The sequence below is a fragment of the Malaya genurostris genome, chromosome 1 (genome assembly GCF_030247185.1).
Source record: "Malaya genurostris strain Urasoe2022 chromosome 1, Malgen_1.1, whole genome shotgun sequence".
NCBI classification, from domain to species: Eukaryota; Metazoa; Arthropoda; class Insecta; order Diptera; family Culicidae; genus Malaya; species Malaya genurostris.
In genome coordinates, this window is record NC_080570.1 from 77,833,772 (window position 1) to 77,861,271 (window position 27,500).

At 35.4% G+C, this 27,500-nt stretch overlaps 1 protein-coding gene across 4 annotated transcripts in view; it reads right to left on the reverse strand.

Moving 5' to 3' along the window:
- Positions 1-27,500, reverse strand: part of LOC131440527 (uncharacterized) — a 183,569-nt gene that overhangs the window by 9,855 nt on the left and 146,214 nt on the right. For 3 of the 4 annotated variants that reach the window (XM_058611887.1, XM_058611885.1, XM_058611884.1), the window contains exon 3: positions 26,189-26,349. The gene's annotated coding sequence lies outside the window, so the exon portion shown is untranslated. Of the gene's footprint in view, positions 1-26,174; positions 26,350-27,500 lie in introns of all 4 variants that reach the window. The other variant, XM_058611886.1, reaches the window with a different exon arrangement.

The following is a 27,500-nucleotide window of genomic DNA, read 5'->3' on the forward strand; positions in this document are numbered from 1 at the left end:
TTATATGAAAATTTTGTAAAAATAACGTTTCGAAGAGTTTTATGTTTCATAAAATTATCTTATATTTTTGACATGCCGTTCAATACACTTTGTAGCTATCATTGGAAATGCTAATAGTGAAAAATCATAAGAATATCATATAATGTGAAAATGAAAATTTAGCTCAGTGTACACAGACATTTTGTGATCTCGACAAACTGTGTCGAATGGTATATGACACTCGGCCCTGCGGGCAAAAGCAGTTATTACAATCGATTACAATGAAAATTATTTTTTTTATGCATGTCGAAATTATATCAGTAAGATGTACCAGAGTTGGATTAACTCGGGCAAAGTAAGGTTACATGTTGCTGAGCGCTGAGAAATACCCTGCTGCAATACGAGAAAAATTTTTCTTAACAACTCATAGGAAACATAATAGTGCTCGGAAATGGAAAACATAATACGTTATAGAAGCGCAAAAAAGAGCACTATGAAATACTACGAAACTTTTCAATATGGATTGAGAGAAGTCACGTGTGATTGAAAAAATCGAGCAACTTTTTTTTTCGATTATGAAGGTTTTAACCCTTAGGTTATTAGGCCCCTCGGGGTTAGAAAGACTTTCTCACCCTCGAAAAAATAAAAGGACACATCGGAACAAAAGTCTCGCATCATAAATATAAAATTTTGTCAAGAAAACTGATTAAAACGCATAGTAAAGTTCGAGGATGTTTCAAAAGGAAATTCCAATTTTTCGGTAGCTGGCATCCTAAACCAAATAAATAAATCAACCGGGTTCGGAAGCACCGAAAATAGTGATCAAGAACACAAAAGTGCACTCCACTTAAATTTATCAGAGATGGTTAGGGAGATTCTATGTTTTAGTATCGATCATTGGATGCAAATTTTCGTTCATTACAAATTGTAACTTGACACAAATGTATATTCTTCTGTTTCAATGTGATTGGTAAGCACGGAATCAATTCAAATATTCATAACTTGTTTTGCAACTCTCGGTTAGTCGTACAAGCTCCGTTTCTTACGCTTTTTAGATTTTTTTTACGCTTCTCATAATCAACTCTCAGCTGGTTACTTCACAGTTCTTCATCCCAGTAATCCTACTTGTTTCTCTTTCGTGAAAAACCCGTCTACAATTGATCTGATTCTAACGGATCAAAGTCACATTTGTAGTGAACCGATTACGCATGCTGACTTTGACTCAGATCATCTTCCTGTAACATTCAGACTTTCCAACGAAGCTTTAATTAATCCAATTAGTTCTATATTCAACTATCATAGAGCTAATTGGTCAGATTACAGATCTCACATTGAAAATCATGTGGATCATGAAACTATTTTAGAAAATTCTGCGGACATCGACACAGCAATTGATAATTTGAATCATTACATTATAGAAGCTAGAAATCTTTCAGTTCCCAAAGCTCCAACTAAATTAATTTCTCCTATCATCGATGACAATCTTCAACTGCTCATTCGGTTGAAGAATGTTCGTCGACGACAATATCAACGTTCTCGTGATCCTGCTATGAAAAACATAGTTAAGGATTTACAAAAAGAAATTAAACATAGATTTACTCTTTTGCGAAATGAAAATTTCGCTAAAGAAGTTGAACAAATTAAACCATATTCTAAACCTTTCTGGAAACTTTCTAAGGTTCTTAAGAAACCTCAGAAACCAATTCCTGCTCTCAAGGAAGGAAATCAAATACTTCTTACGAATGCACAGTGGTTCAAAAGCGCAATTTCACGCTCTTAATTGATAACTCATAGGATCGTGGTTTTTGAGGTACAGTATCTTCAACAAAGTTGCTCAGAATGATAGACGCCATCTTTTGGCAAATTTTATTTATGTGATTATTCCCCCTAAAAGTGAGATAAACATTTTATTTTAGCTCAGAGCCAACATAGGGGCTAAGTTACTTCAACAAAGTTGTGCAGAAAGTTATTTCAAACAAGTTTGCTGAAGATACTATTCCCGTAACTTGAGTGTAATTCAAGATATAATGTATTTTCTGAAAAGGGTGTCCAAAAACCAGTTTTTGTAAGAAAATATATATATTTTCAATTTATATGAGTTATTCATGTTATACAAAGTTTTTCATCTTTAAAAACTACATAACTTTCTCGAACAAACTATGCTGCTATCATTTCAGTTTAATGAAATAGAGCAATTTTTCATGTTTTTTTAAATAAAATTCTAACTTGTCTATTATCAAAAGGCGCAGGAAGGTGCAGATGAGACTACTTACATATTAAACTACTTCCAAAGAGCTTTCATACCGTGGTTGAATTACTCGTCTGCGATCATCTGCAGGCGAGATATGTTCTTTTCAAATATCCTTGTCCTTGACATTTTCAATGATAAGGTTCATTGTATTTCAGATCAGATTTCAGTATATATTCATTACTATGGTACTTGCCACAAAATATTGTTTTTTTTTGTGCACATTGAAGTCTATAAATTGAATAGTTTAGTAACTGTTTTGTCACGACTTTTAAAAAAGTCATCATCAAATCGAATTAAGTTATGTCATCTTCTGGTAGAGAAAAGTATGATCAAAACTCATTTTTTAGTTATTTGTATTTATTTTATGACAGCTGACAATGTTCTTAACCAGCTAAAAGACTCTTAGCATCGTTCGACAGATTCTTCTTGGACTGTTTTGGCCATTCACGAATATTTGTAACCAAAGGATACAATGAAACTAATTGCCAATTCATGGGATCCGGATTCGTAAGTGATCTGGATTGCTCGCGTGTATAATACTCCCGACATCTGTTTATCGATCTCCACTTTAATTGATGAATAGAGGATATCTATCCGCAGAGCTCGGCAGTTCGAGAGTGTCCACAATTTTAATTTGAACGTTGTGAGTCCTATTGAAAATGAAGTCTCACTGAAATATGATCATATTTCAACCCAAGTGTTATCACAAGATGACATTATTGAGACGAATTTTGATGAAATTAAATCAGTTATTAGGAACCTTAAAAACATGAAGGCTCCTGGTAATGATGGAATTTTTAATATTCTTATTAAAAATCTGCCCGATGTTGCCTTGAGACTCCTGGTTAAAATTTTCAACAAGTGTTTTTCATTAGCTTACTTTCCAAAAAGATGGAAAAACGCTAAAGTAATTCCTATCCTCAAACCTGATAAAAACCCAGCAGAAACATCAAGTTATCGACCAATTAGCTTACTTTCTTCTATCAGTAAACTTTTTGAAAAAATTATCTTGTTGAGAATGATGTCTCATATAAATGAGAATTCAATTTTTCTACCAGAGCAGTTTGCATTTCGTCATGAACATTCAACTACTTATCAACTTGTCAGAGTAACGAACATGATAAAAGCAAATAAATCTTCTGGGTTATTCACTGGAGTTGCTGTTCTAGACATAGAAAAAGCATTCGACAGTGTTTGGCACAAAGGATTAATAGCAAAAATGTCTGATTTCCAGTTTCCTATTTATTTGATCAAAATGATTCAAAATTATTTAATTGATCGTACTCTTCAGATTAGCTATCAGAATTGTAAATCTGAATTGCTACCCGTACGAGCCGGTGTTCCGCAGGGTTCGAGCGTAGCTAAAATCTTGTATAATATTTTCACTTCTGATCATCCAAATCTACCCGTTGGTTGTCAGAAATCGCTATTCTGTGACGACACAAGTCTGTTAGCCACAGGTAGAAATCTAAGAGTGATCTGCAGTCGCCTACAAAGAAGTTTAAATATTTTCAGTGATCATCTGTCAAAATGGAAAGTAAAACCAAATGCAGCAAAAACGCAATTAATTATCTTTCCTCATAAGCTAAGAGCTTATTTTCTTAAACCAAACAATAATCACATTCTCAAATTGAATGGTTTGGAATTGACATGGTCTGATCAAGCTAAATACTTAGGTTCAACATATGACAAAAAACTCACTTTCAAGGATCACATTGAAGGAATCCAGGCAAAGTGTAATAAATAAATTAAATGTTTATATCCTCTTATAAACTGAAATTCTAAGCTCTGTCTAAAAAACAAGTTGTTAATTTATAAACTAATTTTCAGACCAGCCATGCTTTATGCAGGTCGAGTTGTTGTTCCACCAGGAAGAAAACGCTTCAAAGGATTCAGAATAAAATTCTGAAAATGATTTTGAAGCGTCCTCCCTGGTTTAGTACAAATGAGTTACACAGACTCACAAATATAGAACCATTAGATGTAATGTCACATAATAATAAAAGCAAATTCCGACAAAAATCGATGCAATCTTCAATTGAATCGATTCGCTCTCTGTATTAGTTAGTAAGTTAGTATATAAGTTCCTTTTCCCCATTACACAATGCAAGTAGGTTTAGAATTTTCCCTACACAAAAATCTCAGAATTGCGGAAGCAAATGATGTCCTCATGGTAATATTGGTTATTACCATGAGGACATCATTTGCTTCCGCAATTTCATATATATATATATATATATATATATATATATATATATATATATATATATATATATATATATATATATATATATATATATATATATATATATATATATATATATATATATATATATATATATATATATATATATATATATATATATATATATATATAATAGGGCTGAAAAGTCACCACTTGTGACTAAACACCTACTTTAAATCTTAATAATTTAATTTTAACTCATATTCCAATAAATAGTTATTTAAAAAAAACAGAAAGTAAATTAGTAGTAGTGGAGCGTCCTTTGAAAAATCCATGTTGCATGTGAATAATTCTATTTTTTATTTGACTAAACAGTTTGTCATTACCGATCGCTTCAAAGAGCTTCGGAATGCAAGAAAGTATAGCAATCCCGCGATAGTTGCATATGTCTGCTTTTTTCACATTTTTGAAAATTGGTACAAGGAAAGTGTTTTTCCACGTATCTGGAAAAACTCCAGACTGAAGCGAATTATTAAAAAGCCAGCACAAAGGAGTTGTAAGATCTAATGCTATTTTTTCATAAATATGGGTGGAATCCCATCAGGTCCGGCACTTTTAGAGACATCCAATTTGTTTAGGGCATCTACTTCTACTTCGATTTGATTTACATTAATAACCTCAGTAAACTCTGGAAAGAAATCAAAATATTCACGAACGCGGTCGTCTTCAGAAAACTTCGTGTAGATTTGTTGAAAAAAGATGGTATAGATGTAGATACATTCTTGACGGAAATTTTTCTGATTTCAATTTGTTTCTAACATAACTAAAGAATTTTTTTGGGCAAGACTTTATTTCCTGTTCAGTTCTTGAGTTATACTCTTTGAATGCAGTATCAATTGCTAAACTTAGTTGGTCACAGATGTGTATGTAATTCGATAAATTGTCACTATTACTTTCTTTTTTTCATGAGCTTTTTGTTTTCGATTTCGTAGGTTTCTAATATGCTCGTTATACCAAACAGGATACTTTGATTTATTTTTTTTGGGACATCTTAATTTATTTTGTCGTACAGCAGTGCGTAGAAAATATTGACTGAAATTTCGACATTTCCTTCGTTTCTAAGGAGTTCTTGCCAATCTATTTCTCGTAGCTTACGACTAATACTATCATAATTTGCTGAGTGGTAATCGAAAATCTCCTCATACTCGTAGTCGTCGGGTCTATTAATCTGATGTATAAATATTGAGAATTCGATTGCTGTATGAAAAGATTCATTTCTCCACAATGGAGCTGGTGATTCTATTACACAGAAATCATCGTGAATATTAGTAAATAAAAAAATCTAAATAACAGTTTTGCTGAGTGTTTACATGATTAATTTGATTAAGACCTAAACCGGATATTTTGTCGAATAAGTAATGAAGTGTTTCATTCTCCCCAACAAGAGGAAGTAAAATGCTATCATTTTCTGGTTATTATTATGGCGTCAAATTCTGCTAAAACAGCAATAAGAACACCTCCCCCCCCCCCCCCCTTAACGCTTTCATCCCAACTACAGTAGGTACCTTAAATCAAATATATATATATATTCAAACTCTGAAACATTGCCAGGTAGCAATATGTTAGTAATATAGTAATGTGAAAAATATTTAAATACAAATTAATGCATTTCGAACATTGTCGAGAGGAAGTTTTCCATTGCCTAGTTGCGGACTTTTGTTCGGCCGTATTTCCTATCACACTTGAATGAACAATCTCGTCTCATCGCTAGTAGATGTGTACAGTAATGAGGCATTTACGAAAACCGTTTTAATTGCTTCTGAATATCTTCTGTTATATACAATTCAAATTATGCTCGCTTTTCATTCACCTACATCTCTAAATTAAGTTATTACTCAAGGTATTACCGTTCATTTTCGATTTAAGTTCTGGTGTTAGCTTATCCCACACTGCTGTTTTGCTTTGCTAAGCTTGTCTAACGAGGGACTCTCATCAACATGAGAATCGTAAGCATCAAAAACGTGCAAATTAGTCGAGGGTGCGGCGCGTGAAAAAAAATTGCTTTCGTTTTTACTTCGAGTTCTAGTTTTCAACCAAAACGACTGAGTCGAGCAGCAATATATGTTTCTGGGTTAAACAGGCCTTCAAGCGAAATGAGCTGAGCTGCAAGTCTGATCAGAACTAATTACCGTATTGGACTAGTCTTGAAACTGTGCGTATTTGTTTTTTCGGGCGTCTTCTTTTACTTATCACTTTGGCATACTCCTCACACATAGTTAGGCTTTTTTGATCGTGATAAAACACGGACATGCCTCTTCTTGTATTTCGTATCTTGACTGCAAACGAGCTCATCAAGAATGGTTGATGGTGAGATGGCCTGTTGCGGATAACAGTAAAATGATCAAGTTTGTGTTGGCCCATCAATTAAAACGAAAAGATATTAGGCAGATATTTTGAAAAATCTCCAACTACTGCCCATTACCATCATAAAAAATCCGTAACCGATGCCTTCCACTTTCCATGGTAAAAACATTGTATTCGTTTAGAGTTTTATGTAGAAATATCGAATTCATTACTGCTAGAGTTGACGGTTTGACTTATCCCCGACCATGTTTAGTTTAATTACTACATCATTTTGTTAACGACTGTAGCACGTATAATACTGTTCAGTGTACAATTAGAGTCGTTTGTACACAGAGGTCTTTTTATGGCTATCAGCATGTAAAAAACGATCACATAAATGAAATCCTCTGGACAAACATGTTGAGCATTGCACTTGCGATAACCCAACAGCATGCATGCTTGAAGAAGCAACATTCCACTACGGGTTCAATTTGCAGAGCTTTTGTTGGGCAAATAATAAAAATCTAGTTTGAAAAAAGGTGTGATTAATATTATGCTTCCCTTCGCGAAGGCAATGATTTATAATTCAATGTACACAAGAGAGGCACAATCCAGCTAGAGATAGCCTCGTTAGACATAATAGTCCGACCACTGGTTGACTTCTTATGTTAGCCCTGTATCATGTTCGCTTTATTTGATGAGTTTATTAATACACTTTTGAACAGCTTGTCCTTGTGTACTTCTAAGAAGTTTTGTTAGCACAGTAAGCCGCATGTGCGCTTATGTTATTAAACAATTTGCTTTATTTGTTATGGTCATCGAGCGATTTGGATTGAAGAATGCGTGGTTATTAACAAGTGAATTTAATAAGATTTCGTCATTACTTCAGTCCCAGTTTGGTTTGAATAATCGTTTCGTATTTTCTATGGTCGAGTGAAGGTATTTAAACAAAAAATGGTTTAAAAACAAATCATCAAATGTTAAACTTATAACAATATTTAGAGCGATTTTGATTTATGTGTTTAATTTGACATCTGCAGGCACGCTAAATAAAGCAGATGCTATAACATTATTCTATTTAGACAATTAACACAACAAATGACAAATCCAACGACCCTGTTACAAAGTATTAAAATCACACGCAGTCCCAAACTGTTCTTATATCAAAATTTCGTGAGTTCTGATTATTATAAGAACCAGTAGCTTTATGGTGCAAATGTGATGCGATCTGTTACATATAATTGCTACCTGGCACTACAACCTTAGGGTCAAACTGATGTTGCCCGAGTTGGCGGTTCTATGCATAGGGCACTGGTCTTACAAGCCAAGATTCGTAGTGCAGTAGGATTGTAGTACTAATGATTTTGTACGCTATGAATCGGCTGTGAACTCTGTTGAAATTCCACAAAAGGAATGTAATGCCAAGACTTTGTTTTTCTAGCGGTTTAAGTTGAGCAACATAGACTCTTAAAGCACTGACAAGTCTAGGACGAAACACGATGAAAAACAAATTTTGAATGATGTTAGAACTGTTTCTCATCGTTAATTTTTATTCAGAATAATGTTAATTTCAATGCATTAGCAAAATTGTCGGTTCTATGCCACTGAAAACACTCAATTAGTCGAGGAACAGCCTCTATACGACAAAAAGTTGCAATTTGGTGTGGTGTTTGTGCGGATATGGTGATTGGTCCCTATTTTTTCCAAGACGTTGATGGAGATATGAAAACTGCTAATGGTGATCGTTATCGCGCCATGATAAATGATTTTGTGATGCTCATTGTTCGTGAAAATGGTTTGAATGGCTACTGGTTTCAACAGAACGGTGCAACATGCCATACAGCTTGACTAACAATTGATTTGTTACGACAATTGTTTCCCGTACGAATCATATCGAACAACGGTGATTTTGACTGACCCCCGAGATCACCCGATTTGACGCCACCAGAATTTTTTTTGTGGGGCTATTTGAAATCCTAGGTATACGTTAATAAACCAAGAACCATAGCTCGACTCAAAGACAACATACGACGTGAAATCGCCGCCATATGGACCAATATATTGACCAAAACGATGGAAAACGCCAAAAAAGGGCACATTTTATACTCAAGGCCCAAGGTTGCCATTTACGCGATATCATTTCCAAAAACTAGCTGTTAAAATGTTTGATTCATATATTTTGTTCAGTAACAAATGCTTCCACTTTGAATGGCCTATCCTGTATTATATTAAACAATTTTGATTTTTATATTGTACTGTTTTAGCTATTTTTTATGGAGCATCGAATTTTCACACCTCCTAAGATTTTTTTGGCCGTTTTTTGGACGTCATATCAATCAATAGACACCTATTTCATTTACAGTTTTCGAACTAACGAAATAGTATGAAATTGTCTAGCATGAGAAGAAATACAGCAAGCTAAATAAGTTTAAGAAAATTCAGCGTTGGTCCAAACGTTGTACAATATCGTACAAGTACTGTTAAGTGGAATCATGTGGTTCAGTCGATCAACCGAAGTGCTTTGTGATCTAAAGCTTCTCGGTTTAAGTCACACTGTTGTTATCGTTAAGTGGAAGGTTTGATCATTTGGGTAGGGTATTTAAATTGAATAAAACGAACATGGAAAAAGTAAAATAATATCTTTGAATCGATTCCCGAAAGTTTGGAGATGATCGGTTGAGTGGGTGAATTCTGCCGAATATTTTATTGTGATGCGATTTGAGTCCGTACACCCTTTACCAGAAAATGTAATCAATGAAGGAAAATTAATCTTTGCTCATTTAATAGGAAATGTTGGAAACAAACTCTTATTTCATGAGCCATTATTCTTCATCATTACCCCTCCTATCATACTGATGAGATTTTCAGTCTGAGTTGGAATGGTAACAATTCCCAATACTACAATAAGCTACACTTATTTGTCAATCAGCAGAAAACATGATATCCGCCAGTAACATCGTCACAACGCAACGCGCGCTTTATTCTTAATTGCAATCAGAAACAATCGATTTAAATTATTCCGTACCAAATATTGAGAATGCTACACCCCATTTGACGAGTAGTTGATAAACAACATACTCTGAATACGTAGGAATAAACCTGCGAATTAATATTTTGCAAGTAACAGACATAGAATCAATTATTGACGGAAACCTGTCAAATACAAATACAAAGATATTGTACAACTAAAAATGTTTAGGGGTTTTGCCAGCTTTTATATGTGAAAGCATTACTGTACACCGGAACAAGTGGACCGTTGACCGGGCCAGGAAAACTCTACATGATCCTCGCCGCTCACAAAGAAAAACTAGTATTGAAGGTTAGTTTATCTACTGTAATGAATAAAGTAAAGTTTAGCCAATAGTTTTTTTTCCATAAACACGTTTATTTCATAAGACAATATAAATTAGATTTCTTTCGCCTTAGCATCCACCTTACGTAACACTTTAAACTCAATATATTTCGAATACAGTCACAATGGTTAGTATTTGATCAAATATATTACTACTATTTTCCCTAAATATCATGCATGATCTGTACATGATCTTAGAACTATTTCAGGTTTGTTTGTAACAGTTGGCTGTTGGTTGAACTCTTGGAAGATGAAAAAGGCGTACATAAAAAAAAGAAAATAAACTTAAACTCTAATGATCTTAATGAAATAATAAGAGTTTCATGTATGAAAAGTCACGACAAAGACAAGTTTTGCGAACTGGAACATTGGATAGCGGAACGAAAGCTAACGCTACCATATTCCATCACTGAAAGTATCGTTGTCTGATGAGCACCGGATGAGCACCCCACCAAGATCCTGTTATTGTTTACTCTTCGTTGGCATTTTGTTATTAGATACCTAATGTGTCCTCCCACGTGCATTTGGAATCAAACCACGCCCCGAGGTGTATGAAAGTCAAAACCTGTGCGATCATTCTTCCCATCAAATTAGGCTGAAGCTGCGCGGGATTATATTTCCTTGAAAAGTCGAGCAGCTCGGTTTACTCCGCAGAATATTCGATACCTAGATGAACAGCCAAAACGGACGAGTTATTTAGGGTATATTGCAATGGTTTTGGCAGATTTACAACTCTGGGTCCAGTAATTGAAACCACGCCATCATCTGCCAATTGTCGTTTGAATGGCGATAGCTTTCACTTGCCTCCAGTCAGGTGGAACAATATTTTGCTAAAGAAACATGTTAAACAATTCCAGCAAGCGTCTTTTTGCTTGGTCAGGCAGATTCTTCATAAAGTTGAATCAAGTTCTGCCCAAATCAGGAGCATTATTGTTACAAGACAAGACAGCTATAGAAAATTCCTTCACTAAATAGGGTTTATCAATGGAACCGTTCTGAGGAGACTCCCGAACAATGCTCTGCGTGGGCCCAGAATCTGGGCATACTTTCCTAGCAAAGTCAAATATCCATCGGTTCGAGTATTCCTCACTCTCATTTTCCACATTACGATTCCTCATTCGTCTTGCCGGTTTCCAAAGAGTGCTCATTGAGGTGTCTCTTGACAAATTTTTGACAAAATGTCTCCAATAGCTACATTTATTGACCCGAAGTATGTTTTAGTATTTGGTTTTTAAAACTTAGAATCGGTTTGGGCTTGTTCTGCTGCCTCCAGAATCTAACATACGAGCAAGCCATATTACTTTGATTTTTAATCCACTCAAAATTTTTTGTCATATCATATGGAATATCAACTGAATTATGAATGCAATTGCTACTGCTAATTAAGACGATGATTGGTAAATAAACGCTACCGTTTAGTTCAGGAAATATTTTCCAGGCGCTAGTCGAATTGAAGTTGAACAAAGGCAAAAATCTAATGAACTTGGACGTGCAAGAGGTCTTGGAATCCCATATTTAATACTTTCATGTTAAAATGGTCGCAAATATTATATATTAAAGATGATATGTTATTATTGTAAACGGAATCCCACATAATTCCGTGCGAATTGAAATCTCCCAGAATCAATCGTGGAGCAGGAAGGGCTTCAACCATTTCATTAAGCTGTCGTTGTCAAACTTGTGCTTTTGAAGGATTATATACCGAAGCAATACAAATCCTTTCCCATAAATGTTTTTTTGACAAGCAGGAACTTTTATACTAGAAGTCGAAGGAATGTTCAATCTATGAAAGGAATAGCATTTATTAATTCCTAAAAGCACTCCACCATACGGAGAATCTCTATCCAGACGTAAGCTTATGTAAGCCATGTTCCGCAAAAAGTAAATATATCGCATTTTTGACTATTTTAAATGAATCAAGTTTTGGCATGATACTTTGACAATTCCACTGCAGCACAGTGATTGAATCATTTGTGGCGAATGATAAATTATCCATCAAATGATACGAAACCTGAGAGAATTGTCCATTTAGCTGATAACTGCTTCAAAAAAGTTCTAGCTATTGGAAGGAATGCCGTTATGATAGTCTCTAGAGGTTCAGAAATATTGAATGCTGCGAATTTCCGAAAACTTCTTCAATCCTGTCGGTGGCTGTGAAATGGAGCCCACTGGATTATTATCTTTTTTGTGCTAGTTCCTGGATTGGTTTGTGAATTTCCTAAACCAGGAGCCAGTCTTTGGTTTTGCATTTGAATTTTTCGGTGTTACACGGAGATCTATTTTTGATGCTGAGAGATCATGAGGACTCTCCCCACAATAAAACCGCAAAGATTATCCTCATGGGGTTCTTCACATTTAATACATTTAGGCTTGTTACTACAATAAGTAGCTTTGTGGCCGATTTTTTTGCAGTTCGTGCAACTCCTAACATGCGGAACGGAAAACCGAACAGGAAGACGAACTTTATCGATGTAGAAATGGCTACAGGTAACCCAAACCTGACAAATGTCACTCGACATGGATGGATCCTTGATTGGATGATCGACAAGCGTGAATGGTCTTGGCGTTCATATCGATGATCAACTTACATTCAAGGATCACATCAGTTACATTGTATCGACTACCTAGTTATGAAAGTCGCGGTTTATTAATCGGTCTCTACACATTGTCCCGTTTTCTTAACGAAGTTAATATTAATGTGCGACCCAGAGCTCTGCTCAACAGTGCTTTTCTACTACTTCCTATACGACGTACCAACTATGAACCAAACGGTTCTGTTTTTGGTTTACAAAGATCGTTTAACCGTGTTTCATCTGGGTAGAATTTTAATGTGTCCCGAAGCAGAATACGTACAATTTTTCTGAATATTATTTGGAATTTTCATTAGTATCATTAGGACTAAATTATGTCTGTTGATTGTAAATAAAATAAAGTAAAGAAATAAGAAATGAATGTGAGGGACGATAAATTTGGTTTCCATCATCCAGTTACTGAGTACAATTGTTTGCAATCGAGTATCTTAGCTACCTCAAGTCTAGATTTGTTGAAGCGATGAACTCCGACGACGACGAATTTCTAAGTAAGTCATCGACTGTCAGAATCGCTTCAGTGACAACACCGTCAATTTCTTCATCTTTCGATGGAATGCAAACTCGATATTCTAGAATGAAAAATTCACAATTAAAATACAGAACAAATTGGCACGTTCCCAAACGAAATGGCATGCCCAGTTTGCAAAGCGCGAAAGTTATTTCTCTAGTAAACCAAAAACTGATCATCGGTTGACTATTGAGTTGGCTTCTTAATTTCCTCACCTTGGAAACAATTGTCAACTGGTAAATCCACTGTTACAACTATCTGGCGGTGAGCTTTGGCGGTGAAGTTCTAAAAGCTGATACGAAACATTACTCATAGAGAACGTACGTTATGCGGCAAATTAAAGTAAATGTGCTAATAAACAATTTCTTTCGAGTCTATTTTTATGACAAAACAACCCTAACTTTTCGAATATGCATCTTACATGTTATATTGACCTTATTTCGCACTATTTCAAATTAAGTCGGTGGTTCAAGGGACAAACCATCAATCACTTTTGCGGTTGAATAATTGAATCCCGATATCAAAAATTACACACTATGACTGAGTTATTAGCGCTCATCTAGCCGCTTTTTAAGAACATTTGTGAGACCTCCCATATAGAAAAAATTGTGTAAAACTTCGACGAAACAAGATTCCTTACCCCAACATAGCATAATTAATAATCATATCAATTTCCAGATATCAGAGTCAATTATGTCAATCATTACGCGGGATAGATTTTACGAATTTAGTCACGCTGGCAAGAATTCCGTGCCGTTAGGTCGACACGACAAATCGTATACATTACGGGAAACTAAAACCACAATTTTCTCTTAAACGATTTTTTTCACTCAACACTATATCAAAAATCTTAAAACAGGGCCTGTCTGCCTGCTATCAAAGTCATCACGGCCCCGCCTGATGGAATTACAGCCACACTTGTCATCTACTTGCTTTCGTTTTAGAATTGCTCTGTATAGAGAAACAGACGATTCATTAGTCTCACTTTAACACGTCGCCGAAGGGTTGAAATAATCCATCATTAGCCCGCAAGCCAAGCAATGATTGATGGCCAACACTGATCTTGCATACCATTGCTACTTACGATGCATGACGCATGTCGCTCGTAGCAAACGTTTCATGGAAGCAAAACTCAGGGCTATATTATTACAATCAGTGTGGCTTCCTTTCTGCTTACTGCTCATTCAAAAGGCTTGTACTGCAGAAGCGACGAACTTTACTGCGACTAATGGTGCCGTTTGAACTGAGTTTCGAGCTATGATCACACCATGTTGCATCATTTATAGTACTGTTCGTTGTGTATGCAATCCGCTCGAAAAGTGAGAATGGCAAGCATTCGAGATCATCGGCCGGCGTCCTTTATGCTCGCATCATTTCCTATATTTCAAACGATTAGCGTGTCACAAAATTTTAACCATTCAATATCTGCTAGAAGCGCATCATTTTGCGATCGATTGAGCCTTCTGAGCAACGTTGACCTTGTTGTTGACTAAACACGACCTTTGCCCGGTTTAAAGATATGCGTTTATTCGAATAAACGAGCGTTTTGTTTGATTTGTTTGTCATAGACGATTCTAAATTTAACTTCAAGTATATTCCACACGTATACACGTAAATACAGTATCGAAAAACAACTACAAAATCTGTGAGACTGAAAACGAAATGAAAATATTAGGCAATCCTTTGATACTAATAAACAGGTGTGATTCATGAACAGAACCAATTTATTTATATTTTTATACGAACAAGCTTACGGACTTGTGACGCTGGTTGATTTCAAACGCTTTCGAATGCTACAATGGGATGCTTTTCGAAATGATTTTCAAAAAGACCGTCGAAATGATTTTCAAAAAGACCGTCAATATATACGTGACCGTTTCTATCAAATGCATAATTTTGTAATATTTCACTGCTGCTTCTCCAAATCACTTGTTTGAGTTGACTGAAACCTTCGCCTATGATTTTAAAAAAATTGCAATATCTTCATAGTTACTTTGTCCAACTACGTCTCAGAAACTAATATTTGGTACGGCAAAGTATGTTATTTCTTCCTTGGTAAAATTTTATTTTTATATTTGTTTTATAAATATTTACGATTTACAAAATAATCAACACTTCATTCCTTTTGCAATAGCTGGTAGAAAGAAAAAAAAAACGGAAAATTATAGAGAGAGTGGGGATGTGAAGATATAGAACAGGAAAAGAGAAAAAACTCTTCCTAATCCACCTAGTGGTGTGATAATGCCTTTCTTTTTCTTCGAAACAGTCTCATGAATTATTTATCATTTTATGAAATAATTTCTGACAGTAATTTTGGCTCATTTTTGACATCAATTAATTCAGATTGATTCGAGTGGTTCACAAAAGCATGCTTCAGTGTTTATGTCACATACTCGGTATCGTTTTTTTCCAATCAAGCGCTTGGCATTTACGTTACCTATTTACATGAGAAGAGTGATGCTAATCTAAAAAACTCTTCTTAGTCCACTTAGTGGAATTTTCATAGATCTTGAAAAATCACCATAGGGGGGAGTACATGAAATTTTCGAAATCGAAAAAAATAAATTGATGCCAAAAGGCTTAGAATTGCATGAAACGTCGAGATTTAGTGTCATCTCGAAAAAAAATTTTTTTTAAATCGAATTTTTGGGACTTAGAGAAAATATCAAATTTTTTAAGTTCCAGAGTTGATTTTTTCAAAAAAAAAAATTTTTTTTGAGATGACACTAAATCTCGACGTTTCATGCAGTTTTGAGACTTTTGGCATTAAAAAAAATTTCCGATTTCGGAAATTTCATGTACTCCCCCCTATGGTGCTTTTTCAAGATCGAAAATTGTCAAACCTTTACCACCGGGCAGCACCCCTTACGCATGTCCGATTTAGCTCAAATTCTGCATGAGGGATTTTTTCGAGGGGCTTAAACTTTTGAGCACTAGAGCTTTACGAAAATAGAGGTGATCCCAAAATTTTGGCACCCTTATATGTTATATAAAAGCGGTAAAAATCAACGTGTTTTGTCGGTTACGTCACTTATATCATTATATCTCCGGAACCAAAAGTCACAGCCATTTGATCTTTGAACTTGATCAATGGCCTAACAATAGCTTTCAAACGGGCCTAGACCCAAGTAACATTTTTAATATTAATAAATACTTGTAGCTATCTGCAATGCTACATAATAAATCTTGCATTAAAACTTTAAACTCCACGAAAGCCTACTGAAAACCTCTATAAGAGCATGTTCCTGCCAAGTGGACCATTCTTCATAAGGTTTATAAAGCAAACTGAAGAATCACCATAAAGCTACGTTAAAACTTCAAATTCAAGAAAATTTTGAAACCAGCTTTACGATCAACATTAAATTTATTTGGATGGAATTAATTCCGCTATGAATAAACTGTCGTTTTGATAATATTTTTCTTGACTATATGTGTGTCATGTCTGCTTTGAATGCAAACAGTAAGAATTTATTGGATTTTATTTAGAAGTTTGAGGATTTTATTTAGAAGTTTGAGGCTTTTTTTGAGCGAACGTAAAAACTTCATGCGCTTTTATTTTTATCGTGAATGTATGGATAAAAATAAGAATTATAACTAATCGCATTGAAATAAATACGGTTTTTGTGACAGTCTCCATGATTTATGAAAATTATTTTCTGTGATTCATCGTCGTTTTTGTATAAAACTATTTCGTGGCGATAAAACTTGTGCATACGTTCTGAAAATGAATTATAACAGTCCATCATACTTCCTCGTTTTTGCATTTCGAAGATTATTTGATGTCAATGATGGCTATGGCAAAGAACATCATAATGGCGACCATGAAATTTTCTTTAATGCAAATTACACTTAATCTAAGAAGCAATAAATCAAATAGCCCACAACAAGAGTGTCATAAATGTACTTTAGAACCCTCAAATTTACTCTGAGTGAAACTGTCATTCAATGAACACGCACACACACAAAACTAGATTTATGAAAGAATTTAACTGACAATAATGTCTTAAAGAAATTTTTTTAAAGCAATATTAAGAGCGTTTGCATGGTTTTATATTAGTACAAATTGATTTATTTTTAGTCCAGTTGTTAGTCTCGGTAAAAGGTTTTATAGAAGCTTTAAAAACTATGATATTACTAGTCAAAAGCGACACTTATTATAGTTGTTATAAAACAAGTAGTGACTGAACAATCAATTACAAAACTCCTATAAATTATAATCAAAACCATAAGGCATTCGAATTGTTACTTGGGGACTTGTTAAAATCGGTTCAGCCAACTCCGAGAAACTTGCGCGGTAAAAAAAACACCACGTTTTGTCGGTTACGTCATTTATACCATCATATCTCCGGAACCAAAAGTCATAGCCGTTTGATCTTCGAACTTGATCAATGGCCCGAGAATAGCTTTCAAACGAGCCTAGGTTTGTTAAAATCGGTTCAGCCATCTCTGAGAATTGAGCGGTAAAAATAAATCACACTCATACACACATACACACACGCACACACACAGACATTTTCCGATCTCGTCGAACTGAGTCGAATGGTATATAACACTATGGGTCTCCGAGGTTCCGTTCGAAAGTCGGTTTTTCCAGCAATTCTAATACTTTTCTATAGAGAAAGGAAAAAGATTAACACTTCTAAACTATGCTTTTGCTTTTCTCATATAAAAACGAATATGCAATCATTATGAAAACCGACTTTTGATCCGTAGTGTCATATGCCATCCGAAGCATTTCATCGAGATTACAAAAATGTGGTGTGTATATGACAAAAATATGCACTTCATTTTCTCGAAGATGGCTAAAACGGTTGACATAAACTCAGATTCAGAAACGTTATTGCATTTTGTTCGAATCTGGTTCCCAGTTCCTGAGTAACGGGGTGATATGTGCAAAAAAATGCAAAACATATGCACTTAATATTCTCTAAGATGGTTGAACCGATTTTCGAAATCTTTGATTCAAATGAAAGCTCTTACAATTCAAAATTTTTTGGGTACGTTTTCGGGGTTCATAATAATAAAGTAATAGGTATAAAAAAATCAATTCCAGGAGCGTATTTCTATATACGACGATGTAAAACCGAATGAAACCCTTTGAATTAGGCTCAAAGAAACGGTCTCATCATCTCATAAGATCTTTTTGAATTTTATCTGAATTGAACTTCAGGTTCCGGAGTCACAGGGTGAAGTGCGTCCAATATCTCAAAGCGTCATTTAAAATGGTGATGCAAAAGAGTGAAAAAATCTTCTAAATTTTTCTCAAAGCTAATTCAACGTTGTCGATCAAACGAACCGAATTCGACTACTCCAGTTCCCTGTTCTGAAAATACCGTAAATAGTAGTCAAGAGTTCGACCGATTTTCTCAAATCCAGACTCAAATGAAAGATCTTATAGCTGTATAAGCTGCTATTGAATTTAAGTGCAATTTTATTTCGTTTCCGGATCAACACGGTGAAGTGTGTTCTCAAAACTATCTATTAGAGCGACAATGAAAAAAAAGGATGAAAATTTATTTTTTCAAAGCTCAGATCACAACTGATTTGATTAGTAGGTTATGCAAGTTTATGCACGAACAAACTTTCTTGCACCTCTTAATCAGCATTGCACATCTTGAATAACAAAATTTCAATTCATCTGATTTGCGACCAAAAACAAACTTACAAAAACTAAAAACCTAATATAAATTGCATTGCAGTTGAACCCCTTGTTAGTCGGGTCTCTAGGATCACCTTACGATCGAGTGCTACTGGTGTTATGCCAGCTTCGGTATAAACGAAAATACCAATAATTAGCAAATTTGAATTCACTGACTACTGGTATTCCGTCATCGGTCACTGGTCTTGGTGGGAAAATTAACAGACATGCAATTCACCCGTTCCAACAAAACATTTCATAAAATTGCTCACTTCACTGAATTTTAAAAAGTTATCACTGTGCAAAGCGTGAAGATCGGTAACGAACTACGGTCATAAAGAAGAACAAAACAGTAAAAGCTATAAAAATAACGAATGCCTGTCAAGTTCACTTGGGAGCAGTGTAAAATATTCAAATTTGTGCTTGGGAGTAAAACAAATGCAGCTTTTTATAGTCAGTTTAATGTCTCCATTATTGAAGTTCCCGTTGTGTACTTTGTTATGAGGACTTTCAGAATAGTAATTATAGCTATTTAAATTTGTTGATCGTGGCGAACTAATTCTTCCAATGACTCAATCTGAACGAATATTTTAGAGTTTGAGTTGGTAGGAAGTGTCCATGGCTCTGTATAGTTTAGCAGAATTCTGTATATTATAATTATTTCTTATCTACACCGATCCGTAATATTTTCCGCCTGTCGGCGTTAGGTGTACAAGTAAAAACCTCTTACTTTTAACATGAAAACACCTTCAGACATCGGTAGCAACCACGGCTAAGTTCAGTATAAAGCAAAATCGTTCGATAGAGCAAAACTCCCCTTTTATATCAACGATATTTTTTTATTTCGTGTTATGATTAATATTAATCATTCCTTTATTAAAATCATAACAGCTCACCGAGTGTACAATTATCGTTGCAGTGGGCTGCAAACTGCCACACTTGTAAGCAGCGGGTGCGAAGAGCCCTAGGCATTCTTTGTGGGCCGCAACATTTCTGCTGTGTTCACGCTATCAGATATCAATTCGCACATAGAAGCGCCATTCTTTAGGAGCGGTGTCCCGAGAAAGCAACATAAATCATAGTCCTTCGTCTACAGAACCACTGTGGACGTCCTGAGCCGTTCAATAAGTACAATTACAGAATAACTCAACCATACACGTTTTATGTTAACAAGCTCAAATCGCGATACAAAATGGTACACCTGATGGTGATTGCCATCAGAATTTCATTAGGCTTCTCCAGAAGCTATCAAACTCCTGAGTGAACGACACCGGCTTACCGTCAGATTTCCACAAAGGTTCCATTTCACTTAACACAGTGTGTAGAGTGAACAATGCATTTTATAGAGATTGACTCCGCAAAAGCTGTTGTGCAATAAATCAGGAGAATTAACATAGACTAAGTCATTATAACAAAGTTCATTACCCCGTAAATCAACGGGATTGGATTAATAGAGCTCAATTGTCCGAGCGCATTAAGATATTAGCATATCAAAAACGTCACTACGCCTATACTGAAGATCGGCCACTTGATACCACAGGGCAAGCGAAATCGTGCAAAATATGCTGGACTCCCAACGATTATCCAGAATGGACTCCCAGCAGTCAAGTGTAAGCAGATGCCTATTATCCTGTCATTCAATTCAATAATCATCGAGGTGGAAGGAACAACATTTCATACCGTTGCTGCGTATTCATCCACTTCGTCTGTGGGCTGACCAAATGCTATTTATGAAAAGAAGTGCGACAGATATATTTTTTCAATGTAATTGAGTAGAGAAAATCTATATGTAGATATTTATATATATATAGTGTGAAGGTTTGCTGACGTTGTCGGAGCTGATGACTTCAGTTCATTATTTCTCAGATGCCTTTTGTACTATTTTAGCCGAGTTCTTAGATTAGATTCTCTATTAAAACAATCTCTAATCGTTTATTGTTGAAACATTACATTGCTTTGATGTCAGAGGAAAAGCACACAAACGATTTGAGATAATAAGAATTTATGAGATAGATCCCATAGACCCTAATAAGAGTTCATGAGATAGATACCATAAACTGTTTTTAAACGATTCAGTATCTAGTTCCCTCTCTAATTCACCCAGTGTAATATAGGGCGTAATAAGTTCTATATTATTTAATATGTATATCAATGACAAAAATGACTAAACGATTAGTAGTGAGATTCTTTGTAATATGTACCATTTCGTCACAAACTATGTTTATCCACTCTTTCTACATCTTGCAAATCACACACAAATTTTGAGACTGCAACAATTATAAATAATTTTAGGCGTGAGAATAATTTTAAAATATAAGGTAACGGTAATACATGGATCAATAAGTCCCGAGACTAACAATGGAAACAACATTTTTTTTGCAAATTTTTAGGGTGATACAATGGTTCCAACGTTTTTCCAATTTTTCAATACCATGTTTATAAAAAAAAATTATCTTTCGCTTCAAAATAAACTTCAGTTTCAGCGATGACCTCCTCATTTGAGCCAAATCTTTTTCCCTGGAGCATTTTTTTAAGATCAGCAAAGAGCCAGTAGTCACTGGGGGCTAAATCTGGCGAGTATGGGGGGTTAGGAAGCAGATCAAAGCCCAATTTCGCCATTGTTTTCATCGACTTGTGGCAGGCTGTTTTTGTTCCATCGAAAGCAATCGCGGCACCCACTTGGAAAAAACCTTTTTCATGCTCAATTTTTCATGAAGGATAGTAAATACACTTCCATATGATATCTGTGTCATCTCAGCAATCTCACGGAGCTTCACTTTACGATCTTTCATTATAATTTTTGTCACTTCACTCACATTTTCCGGTGTAACGGCTTCCACAGGTCTACCCGAGCGTTCCGCGTCATTTGTGTCGGTACGACCACGTTTAAACTCGGCGAACCACCGACAAATCGTTGCTTTTGATGGACAAGAGTCCGGATAACATTTTTCAATCCATTGTTTCGCTTGCACGGTGTTTTTACCCATTAAAAAACAATGTTTTATCAAAACACGAAACTCAATTTTTTCCATTTTTTAAACAAACTACAAAACGACTTTACTCCAACCTCGATAACTCAGCTGTTTCTGGTCGGATCGATTTAAAATTTTGACCCGTTTCAAGCAAAGGTTAGTACTCTAGAAAGACGTGGTTACTGGTTTACTACGAGCGCCATCTCTGCTTTAGTCTCGGAACTTATTGATCCATGTGTTATCTCCATTCATCTCAGGTCCACCGTTGATCTCATATACTGAAACTATTAGTAAAAGTGTGATATATCCACTATCTCTGTTCGAATCTTCGACTTAAAGCTAGGATAAAACTTAGTGCATTCGCTTCGAATTTTCTCGTAACTGTAACAGCAGCGTTGTGCATTTGTCGACGAAGCGAAGATACCGAAACCGACCAACAATTCGTTGGTTGGAAGTCAAGTAATCCAAAAAATGACGTAGTGACCTTTCTTATGACATGAATATTGGTACCCTAATAAGTATACTTCTTCAAATTTTCTCGGATCACATATCTCAGGAGGCGTTTTCAAAAGCTTAAATCGGACGTTATCTCAACATTAACATTGAGAGATGAAGCGATTTGCATACACGCAATACTGGGGACGCATATGATGTCAAAACAATCGTTGTCAGAAACTCGGCTCATTTTCTAAGATTCTATCAAGTTTATCGCGAATCAATAGTGTTCAAAATAACTCATTTTGCACAAACTTTCATTGACATTATTTTTACTTTGAAATTTCTTTCAAATGAAAAGGCTTATAACCTCTTTTAATCTACTTTACGAGTCTTTCTTATTTCCGCTAATATGAGAAATTTTCAGCATTTTCGACTTCTAGAGTGCGATTTATTAATTTTAGTTGGTTTGACGTAAAGGCGCCATAACTAAGTTCAGTTCAGAGGCAGGACTCTAACTTGCGTTCTAATGCATTCCGTGCATATGTCGCCACCCTGAACCTTGGGATAGACACAGCTCTAAAACACGGTTAGGCATGATAGTACGTATATCGAACATGGTCTACATCCTGGCCGTCCCCCGACCGGTATGCATCCAAACATCTTCTTTGTTCATCAAACATTAGTCTTTTCGCTCTATACCTATTATCCGCTCAAGCACTGAATAGGAGAGTGAATTTTTAATTGCTTGTCACCTTCTCTACTGGTGCAAGTCGCTAGCTGGATATCGTCAGCGACAGACCCTATGAGGGTTGTTTTGATAGTCTGCCCTTTTTGATTGTTACGGAAAATCAAACCGCAAAACAAACTGGGCTTAGAGTGGCTCAGGTTCGTGCGCTGGAGTCATTCAAGGAGAGGGAGGCAGTTTATGAATTGATAAAAAAGATATGACTTGTAACTCTCCGTGCACTTTTATATAATAAGTACTCTATTGTTCATGGAACTTAATGTTGAAATGTTCTCCAGGGGGGGAGGGGGGTTTGGTGGTTAGATTTAGAAACCCGAAACCCCCCTCCCCTCTGCACCCGGGCCTGGAGTGACTCAATGACTCCAAAAGGTCATGGCTTCGGTTTTCATAGATTGTCATGGCTGAGTCGATAAACCAATGCTAATTATTGGAACAATCGAAGACCGAAACCGCTACGAAACGGTCATCCCATCCATTTTACAGGCCCGATTCGGCTCTCTTGGACTATTTTTAATTCCTAAAACTCAGATCATCAATATTGAATTCTGCTCACGCGAATTTTTTTTGAAGACAAAACTGTGAAAATCGTTTACATTAATTAAACGAAATAAAAATTCATTTCCTCATTCCTTACCTTTTCACCTTTTCTACTATAACTGAAAATGCTCGTTGAAATTATAAAAATTGAACGTAGGGGAACGTGTTATAAAATCCCGAATATGAAGCATTAGAAAACTTATATCAAAGTAGTAGTTCATTTTACTATCATTGCTTATTTAGGCGTTATTTTGTTATTGAAATGACAAAACAATGCTTCCATTTGGTATAATAGCTTTTTTGTTAATAGAACACAAGGGTATAATAAGGTATGCTTAAACTATTTTCGTTTGATCGAAATATATATTCATAAGCTAGAAGTCATGAAACTTCTCAGTTTGCCTTTCTGTATAGAAAAATAAAAGAATTGTAGGACTTTCGACTCAGTTCGACAAGATCGGAAAATGTCTATGTGTGTATACTTTTTAAAGATTTGTCTCTCCGCACAATTATCTCGGATACGACTGAATCGGTTTTCACAAACTTAAGCTCGTTTGAAAGCTACTAGTGGGTTGTAAATTTGAAGATCAATTGGCTGTCACTTTTGGTTCTGGAGATATATTAGTATAAATAATGCTACCGACAAAACGCATTTTTTTTCTCTTTCCACAATTTTCTCGGAGACGGCCGAGTCAATTTTAACAATCTTAGGCTCGCCTGAAAGCTACTATTGGGTTGAAAATCAAATTCGAAGATCAAGTGGCGACAATTTCTGATTCCGACGATATATTGGTATAAGGGAACTCAACCAACAAAACGCATTTTTTTCTCTCCGCACGATTTTCTCGGAGATGATTGACCAGATTTCTTAAGCTCGTTTAACCCTTTCACGACCACAAGATGTGCACGACGAAATATGTCAATACAAGACAATATTTTAGCTATTAGGGGTGCAAATTAAGAGAATATCACCAGAAAAACATAGCAGGGTGCATAAGTTTCCTATAATTTCATGGGAAATATTTTTCGCTATGATTCTTGGAAATAAATAAAAGAAGAGCTGGGTTTAATATAGCGTAATTTAATTTATTGCTTTAACTGCTTTAATTATCAGAATAGTAAAATAAATAGTTAGTTATGGCATTCTGCGAAACGATTTCATGTACTTGTGGACGTTGCACATAACACATTTATTATGTGTTCTATTTTCCATACGACATTTTGCACAAACTTTTTTAGTGCAATAAAGATTGATAATTCTTTTTACTTATTCGTTCAGAAACACATTTGTCGCCTTGGAAATAAGTTTTCCTTAACATTCAGTAAAAAAACATCGATTTCATAGTAATTGAAGAATCTATAACGATTTCTATAGAAGGGAAACATATTTCCCTTGAGCGTTAAGGGGTTAAAAGCTACTATTGGGTTGTGAATCAATTTCGAAGATTAAGCGGCTGTTACTTGAAGTATCGAATTGAATGTCGATAGCTTCAATCATTATCAATAATATTATGGAATATTGACAAAATCAAAACAAGTATTTTGCAAACATTTAACAAATAAATCGCTGTTTCTGAATTAGGAATGAGTTGAGAACAAAATTTGATGCAGAAGGTTTTGGAATTTCAAACAGGTGCGAATTTCATATATTACTCCAAAAAACCTCATTATTGGTTAAGGCAAACTGGATTTGTACAAAATGACAATTTTGCAATGACTGAGCGGAAGGAAACATATATTGGAGAAGCCAAATGAATGAAAAACTAACAGAAAAGATGATTTATTGGAAAAAGATACGCTCAGAGACAGGACTCGAACCTGCGTTCTTATGCATTCCGTGCATCCGCGCTACCATTTCGCCACTCTGAATCTTGTCCAGCCAGCGACTGGCACCATTAAAGAAGGTGACAAGCGATTATAAATACACTCTCCTGCTCAATGCTTGATCGGAGAAATAGGTATAAAGCGAGGAGACTAGTGTTTGATGGACAGAAGAGATGTAAGGTATCGGTCGGGTGACGGCCAGGATGTAGACCATGTTCGATGTACGTTCTACTATGTCTGTCTGGCGTTTTAGAGTGACTAAAAACAAGATCTAGAGTGGCGAAATGGTAGCGCGTATGCACGGAATGCATAAGAAGGCAGGTTCGAGTCCTGTCTCTGAGCGCATCTTTTTCCAATAAATCATCTTTTCTGTTAGTTTTTCATTCATTTGGCTTCTTTAATATATGTTTCCGCTCAGTCATTGCAAAATTGAACTTAGTTATGGTGGCTTTACGTTAAACCAACTGAAAATTAATAAATCGGCAAAATGACAGTTTTTCAACTAGTTCAAAACGTTGAGTCACTGCTCTAAACTTGAATTACCTGGCCTATTTCCAAGCTCCAAGTCGTTGAACACTAACCGTTGCCATTCAACAACTACAGCACTAGTCATTTCACAAAGACGCCTTATTCAGTTGTTATTCCTCTTCTGGTAATTTAGTTAATCAAGCTGTGGTTTAAAAATACCTCTCGGGTTTTGTAAGTCAGGCAAACAAGTTAACATAATGAAAAGTCCCATACTAATAAAAAGTCTTCTGGCAGGATTACAAAATCGTTCGATAATCACAAAGTGGATTCGAACATAACTTACGTCGTATTACTTACTGAGGGCGACAGCAGCTATAGCTGACACCAATCTTAATGATGTTTCTGCAAGTGCGTCCTGGTTCCTGGTCGTCCGGTGAAATAATAGGTTTAATTATATTCTGTTATCCTATGCTGCACGAACATACAATATCAATTTGGCGTGAAAGATGATGAGGCAGCTGTGGAGAAAAAAAACGGATTTGTATTGAAATTTTTATACGACAGATCAAACTTCTACGTTTTAACTAAATCTTGCATAAAAACAGCTACAAAAACGATATTAACACAAAAATGTGTAATTTTAATTTGTAAAATAATTCAATGCGATTTTTTACACAGTACTTCCTTGTCAAAAATGTTCATGAGGACACCCCTTGCTTTGTACGTGATGAACATTGTTTATTTCTAGTGATGCGCAGCGAGAATTTTCTTTTTCATGAATCGCCGTTTTTTATTGGTTCTTCACCTTTGTATTTATTGCTAGGCCATACAACTGATCTAAGGATTCTTTAACAACATAATCCGTCATCATTTCATACACTATTTCAACACAAAGATTTTATTCTCAAAAACAAAGAACGCTATCAAAATGAAAAAGTACAACTCTACAAATAAACATAAACAATATCTATTAATAGCCAGAAAATCCAATATGGAATGCAGTTTATGATGATGATGATGATGATGATGATAATGATAATGATGGTAATGAAATAGATGCTCTCATGCTTCTGATTTTTTCCAGATACTAAACTTGAAAAAATTACGTCCTTTCAAGGCCGCTTGTATTGTAGAATCAGAATTGGTGCTAATCGCCTGTGCACCACAGGCGTCAGTGATTGCGAAACCAACAACCACCGCAACAGAGCGAACAGTGGTGTGTTACATAATGGAATCATGCGGTTTTACTGCCGAAGGTGGATTCTATTCGTTGGTCGCGGGAACAATCTTTGTGCTCTTCAGAACAATAGTACCATATCCATTGCACAACGAAAGCATCTGATTCTCATACAACAAAGTATTGATGCAGACGTTCTGGCTAACTCAACTGAAACTTATTAATCAAAATCAGCTTTTGACCAAACACTTTTATAAATTAGAACATTTTTATCTTACTTATAGAAATCGTGATAATTGTTATACAATATTCGACGAGGCATAGCAACGTAAACATAAAACATTACTAACATGAACGCAACAGAAAAAGTACTAACACTGGCTCGCATAAGAACACTTTGTGAAGTTTTTAATGAACATGCTAGCAAGAACTTGAGGATGACGCCACTTTTTTTGGTGCTGCTTTCATTACGCCATATTTCTATTTCGACGT